The sequence below is a fragment of the Quercus robur genome, chromosome 12 (assembly GCF_932294415.1).
Source record: "Quercus robur chromosome 12, dhQueRobu3.1, whole genome shotgun sequence".
NCBI classification, from domain to species: Eukaryota; Viridiplantae; Streptophyta; class Magnoliopsida; order Fagales; family Fagaceae; genus Quercus; species Quercus robur.
In genome coordinates, this window is record NC_065545.1 from 41,689,572 (window position 1) to 41,695,395 (window position 5,824).

Here is a 5,824-nt window from a genome sequence, read left to right on the forward strand (position 1 = left end):
GTTTTTTTTATTATTATAATTTTTCCCCTCTTTGTTTGAATTCTTAAATGCTTCTTGAACAACAAATCATATTATAAATTAAATTTCATTATCATAACAAAATCTGTACAATCAAAGTGTTCGGCCAACTTAGGCAGGATCTTTAACATATGTGTGTCTATATATATAATCCAATAGTTATAACCGGGATGAAAGATTTGAATTCTAGATATTTCTTCAAGAAATTCTAAAATGTGGCAACTAGTTTAGTATAAGGCTCTTGGTAAAACTCCTATAACTTGGCACCAAAAAAAAAAAAAAAAAAAATCTTATTAGTGAATATCTTTTTCATTAAACGCTCCTTCACAGGTACTCGATCGATAATTAAAAATTATTCTTACATAAAATCTTACAAAATAAGTATCACTTACGTATAACTAATCATGCATCATTCTACTATTGTTGTTGTGCAAGCATGTCATACAGATATACATTAGAACTAGTCAAAAGAGAGCCATGCATGCTTTATTGTCATTATTATTACAATCTCCACCACTAAGTACTCGTCCTAAAAAAAACAAAGTACTCGTCCTCAAACATCACTTCTCTTGGAGACCCTAACCTTCAAACCATGTTTCATATGCAGCATAACGGAAAGACATGGAGAAATAGGATGACCTTCAACCATTTGAATACGATAATTCCAAAGTATCGCGGTTGCAATTGTCTTCATTTGAAAGAAAGTTAAGTCTTGACCCAGGCAACTCCTAGGTCCTGTATTAAACGCGATAAACTTGTAAGATGGTACGTGAATGATTCCTCCTTGCTCGTTGATCCATCTCTCAGGCCTGAACTCCAAGCAATCATCACCCCATACCTCTTCCATACTTCCCATTGAATACAGAGACACCATTACCTTCGCATTTGCATCAATACGGTGGCCACTTGGAAGGGTGTCTGGTTGAATAGAAACTCTTTGATTGAAAGGTACTGACGGGTATAACCGAAGGGCTGCATGGAGATAAACTAATTTACCTTGCTCTTCTACATTGAAAAACCTCCAATCTCCATCTTCTTTGGCCTGCAAATTCTCTTTGATCTCTTCTAGAATCTTTTTTTCAACCAAAGGGTGTGTAATAATTAGCCAGAAAAGCCATGTGAGAGCTGCATTCACAGTGTCTTTCCCAGCTGCAGTGAAATTGAAAGCAATGTCTCTTAGATATCTCTCAGATTTTTTGTAAGCATCCATGTTTAAGTTTCCTTCAATTTCCCTTTCTTCTTCTTCTTCTTCTAATTTTTCTGCCATGCAAGCTGTTAATAGGTCAAAATCCTCATCCTTCTCCTCAACTTGTTCCATTTGGTCTCTGCGCCTGCGAAATTCTTCTTGCTTCAATGATATGCACTGGTACAAGAAGCAATCTAAGGTCTCCATGGCTCCGCGTAGCTTTTTCTCTTCTCCTATATTCAGCCATTTCTGTACCCTCCAAATGAATTCCGGCACCATATGCCGGTAAAACACAGCCTCCTCTACTTTGTCGAATGCTCTTCTACTTGCCACTTCTGGTAAGTCAACAGAAAGGCAGTTTGGATCAAAGCCTAGAACCAGCAAGCATGTATTATCAAAGGTAAACCTCTGAAAAACATCTTGCAAGTCCAGCTCAGTTCCTAGTCTTGATACATGATCAAGAACAGGGAAAAGGCCTTGTGATACTTTTTGTCTCATAGATCTCTCTTGAAATAGCTGGAACTTTCTGTGTTTAATCAGCGAATGAATCAATTTCCTGAAGGATTTCCATGAATCTGACTCAGAAGTGAGAACCCCATCACCGAAAGGTTCAAAAAGCTTTTTAAACTCTGGACCCTTTCGATAGTTGGCGAAGTTTTTGCTTGATATGTACCGCACATTCATGGGATCACAAGTGGCCAAAAAGTCCATGTTTGCAAACCATGGTCCTTTGAACTTGAATGTCCCACCACTTTGTTTCAGAACTTGGGTTGCAATACTCATGGATATGTGGTGCCTTGCAAAGAAGCCCAGGCAACATTCCAACAATAGGCCAGTTTGTAATGGGTGATATCCTCTTCCAACTCCAATGGAAGAGAGAGAGAAAGCAAAGCAATAGCATCAATATCTCAATGTAATCAAATATAGCCATTGGGTTTGGTATCTAAACAATCTTTTGAGGTCGTTTGTACGTGGTTTCTAAGGTGGGCTTTTATAGAGCTGGTTATTATGTTTGGTTTGTTAATCTTTGAATCAACTCCAAGGTTTTTATAGAGGGGCTGGGCTTTTGCTTGGTAACCTTGAAAACTTTCTTACATATATACGTACAAGATAGACAGATTTAATCAAATGTCAAAACTCAAAATTCCAACCAAATGACATGCACGAAGCAAGACCAAGATTACCAAATTATAATTTGGTCAAAAAACCAACAATGACATATGTTACGTATATCATTTTGGTTGAAAATTTAGACTCGCCCACCTTTTTCTATGTATTCATTTAAAGAGCAAATAAAGATAGATTGGCCCGAGTCAAAATTTCCAGCAATCTGGTGTCATTCAATATGTTTCATGTTTTAATTCAACGGATACCTATATCATTTAGTGATAAATGTTGAATATACCTTATTCAACGAATTTATTTTGAATTTACCAGGTGGCACACAAAATGGCTAGATACGCAATGCAAGTTTAATAGTTTTAGTTGGAGCATTTAAAGATATGCCAGCATTTGTTGAAATCCACATTCTCTAGGATATGCATTCAAATCTTTATGAAAATGCTAACTCACATATATATATTTTTAAAATGAGATTATTATTTTTTACTTTCACCCTTTGTTATGGATATATGTAAATGATCATGGGGTTATTTGACAAATAAATCAAAACCTTAATTAAGGGTGCAGTGTTGTTTATAAAAATAAGAGGGGGTTTACGACATTTCTCCAAACCTGGAGTGAGTAATTACTGTTTGCTCTAAAAATTTAAATATTAATAATTATTAACTCCTAATTGCGTTGGAACACTTGGGTCTGAGTCTGAGATGCCAGCATTTGTTGAAAACCAAATTCTTCTTGATAGAGGTCTGAAAATTTTGATTTGTCTACATTAATGTTGAATGATCGATCGATGTTGGAGAGTTTTTTTTTTAATTTTTATAGAATCAAATATTCTTCTATTTGTAGGTAATGGATTGTATTTATTTCCAGCTAGTAACTACCCCACAAATCAAGGGAGGGGATTGATTTTGTAGAAAATAACTATCATTTACAAATGTCATCTTTTTTTTCAAATACTTACAAAATTGCATAAATAACTTAATTTTTATTTTCATATAAACACGTCTCCCACATCCATTTGGATGGCGTTAAGGAATCCATATGAACGGTAAATAGCATTTTTTTTTTTTTTTGGGTTCCAAAGATAAATAGTAAATGTTTATTTATAAAACACAACCACATGGTATTCTTAAAACTTAAGGCAATGAGCCAAAGCCACATACTTGACCATCTAATTTTGCAAGATGCGTCCAATATATACTAGACCCTCACTTGCAGTGGGTCTAACACTTCATTATTCATTAAAATAAAATGTCATCTTTTAAGAATTCAAAATTAGAAGAAAAAATAAAACTACTCCAAAGGATCCCGTAATAACTTGGTGTGTGGAGATCAAGGGACTGCATATATCCCAAGTGAACAATTAGATACTCGAATAGGTCTGGATTTCCTTATTTGTCAAAAAAAAAAAAAAAAACTCATTACACTGCATCATGATTACTTAGAGAAAAGAAAAAATTAAAATAAATAATATAGAAGCTACGAAAGTAGAAAAAGGTACCATTGTTACCTAGGATGCATGAACACTTCATTAAGGGTGTCATTTGTGTCGTACCTATGTCATACAGGTGTCGTACTTGCCGTTTTATATTATAATTTTTCAAAAATTGCTTGTGTCGCTGTGTCGTACCTGTACCCATACTCGTATTTGTATCCATGTCCGTGTCCGTGCATCCTAAGTTATTACATGTACTTTGTAGAAAAACTCACAATAACCTAGCGCTTTCGCTGGAACAGTGTCAGATTTTGTAGTAAAAAAACGTTTGGAGTGAATATTTATGCTAGATAATGTTGTTATTAACATATTTTCCACATCCCTATCATAATAGATGCATTATTTTAAGGCTTCTTGTTGTTTTCATCGCATTAAGGAGAAAGTATCTCCTATATCGGTCTTTTGAGACCGATTAATACAAGATTTTTTCCACCTTAATCCACATGTCAGTGGGACATGGTTATGGGTCTCATGAGACTAGCGCATACAAGATTTTTCTCACTTTAAGGTTTGATGTAATTCTTTTAGATATATTTCAACAATTTAAATAATAATAATAATAATAATTTATACCAACCCCATCACACGCGCTATACATTCATTCTAATTTGAAGTTTATGTGATTATTTAGTAAGATTTATGCATTTATTGGTCACGAAAATAGCCAAAAAATGGAATTAGGCCTAGCAAAAAAAATGCACACACCCATATACTCAATAATGACACTTTTACTTTATTCATACAATATGGGTAAGTCACCTATAATATTTTACTTTTTTTTCAAACGAAAAAATTCAAATGATTCAATTGAAATATGATTTTTTTAACACTCTTTGATTTATACGTTGAAAAGAAAATTGCTAAAACATTTAATACAAACTCAATTATATATGATTTGGAAATTATCAAGAATGCCGAATTCCATTTTTGAAAGATAATTGAATTACAAGGTATTAGGAAACAATTATTTTGTATTTTTTTCATTTGTTAATACTAAATGGATGCAAACTTGGATAGTCATGAGATTAAAAAAGAGGGTTCTATTCAAAAAAAAAAAAAAAAAGAGAGAGAGGGTTCATATTTCAGCACACCTTAATTGAAATCCTAACTCTGTTCCTGAATTCAATACTGGCAGCAATTTGAGCTGACGCATTTTTATTGTTAACTGATCCAGGGGCACTTTAAGTTTTTAAGGCATTTGGTGTTTGAACAAGTGAACATGTGTCAACACTTGTGTTTTGGCGGATATGGCATTTGGTGTGTTGTAAATTGTATTGCTCTCAGGCCTGATTCTTAATTAGTTTCGATATTGCTGGTTTTTAAAAATTAATTAGGGACATTTTTAGGGAAGAAGATTAGGCCACTTCTTCGTATCATACTCTTCCCCCTCAACAAATCCTCCCCATATTCACATAAGAACGAAGACATTGTAGATACGTATCAATATTGAGAAAAACCAAGCTCTTAAGCCTCTATCAGTTTTACGTTGAAACCTATACTTCTTAATGAGCTCCAATGCAAATGATCTTCTTTCCCAAGAATAAAAGGATGAATCATAATTTTAAAACCCAATGCACACGTAACTCGCCAATTAAGAACCCAAAAAAAAAAAAAAAAAAAAAGGTCTAAAATTAACTAATTGCTGAATGAGCCACGAAATAATGCATTAGGAGTCTAGGACACAAAAGGTGCATCTTTGTTTTGACACCAACCATAAACTACATGCAGAAATGCTTTCAAGTGTTTTAACTCTAAAGCTCCCAGCCTCCCATTGTCATCCTAGCTATTGAGTTTGCAATGGGGCTCTTGCTCCTAGGCATGAGCATAAACTACTTAGCCTGTGAATGCCCTTCGAATTGCCTAGCAATTGGTTATGGTAGTAGGTTCAATTGCCGATAGATTTTACTGGCTAGAGGACAATCCAAATGACTCTTCTTTAGAAAGATTCCCTTTCATTAAAATAAAGGGTTTGTGACAGGGTTTGTGACGGGGCTCTCTTCTAA

The 5,824-nt window shown here is 34.3% G+C and overlaps 1 pseudogene; it reads right to left on the reverse strand.

The window, feature by feature from the left end:
• Nucleotides 1-323: 323 nt before the first annotated feature.
• LOC126710333 (alkane hydroxylase MAH1-like) lies at nt 324-2,212 on the reverse strand (annotated as a pseudogene).
• Nucleotides 2,213-5,824: the final 3,612 nt, after the last annotated feature.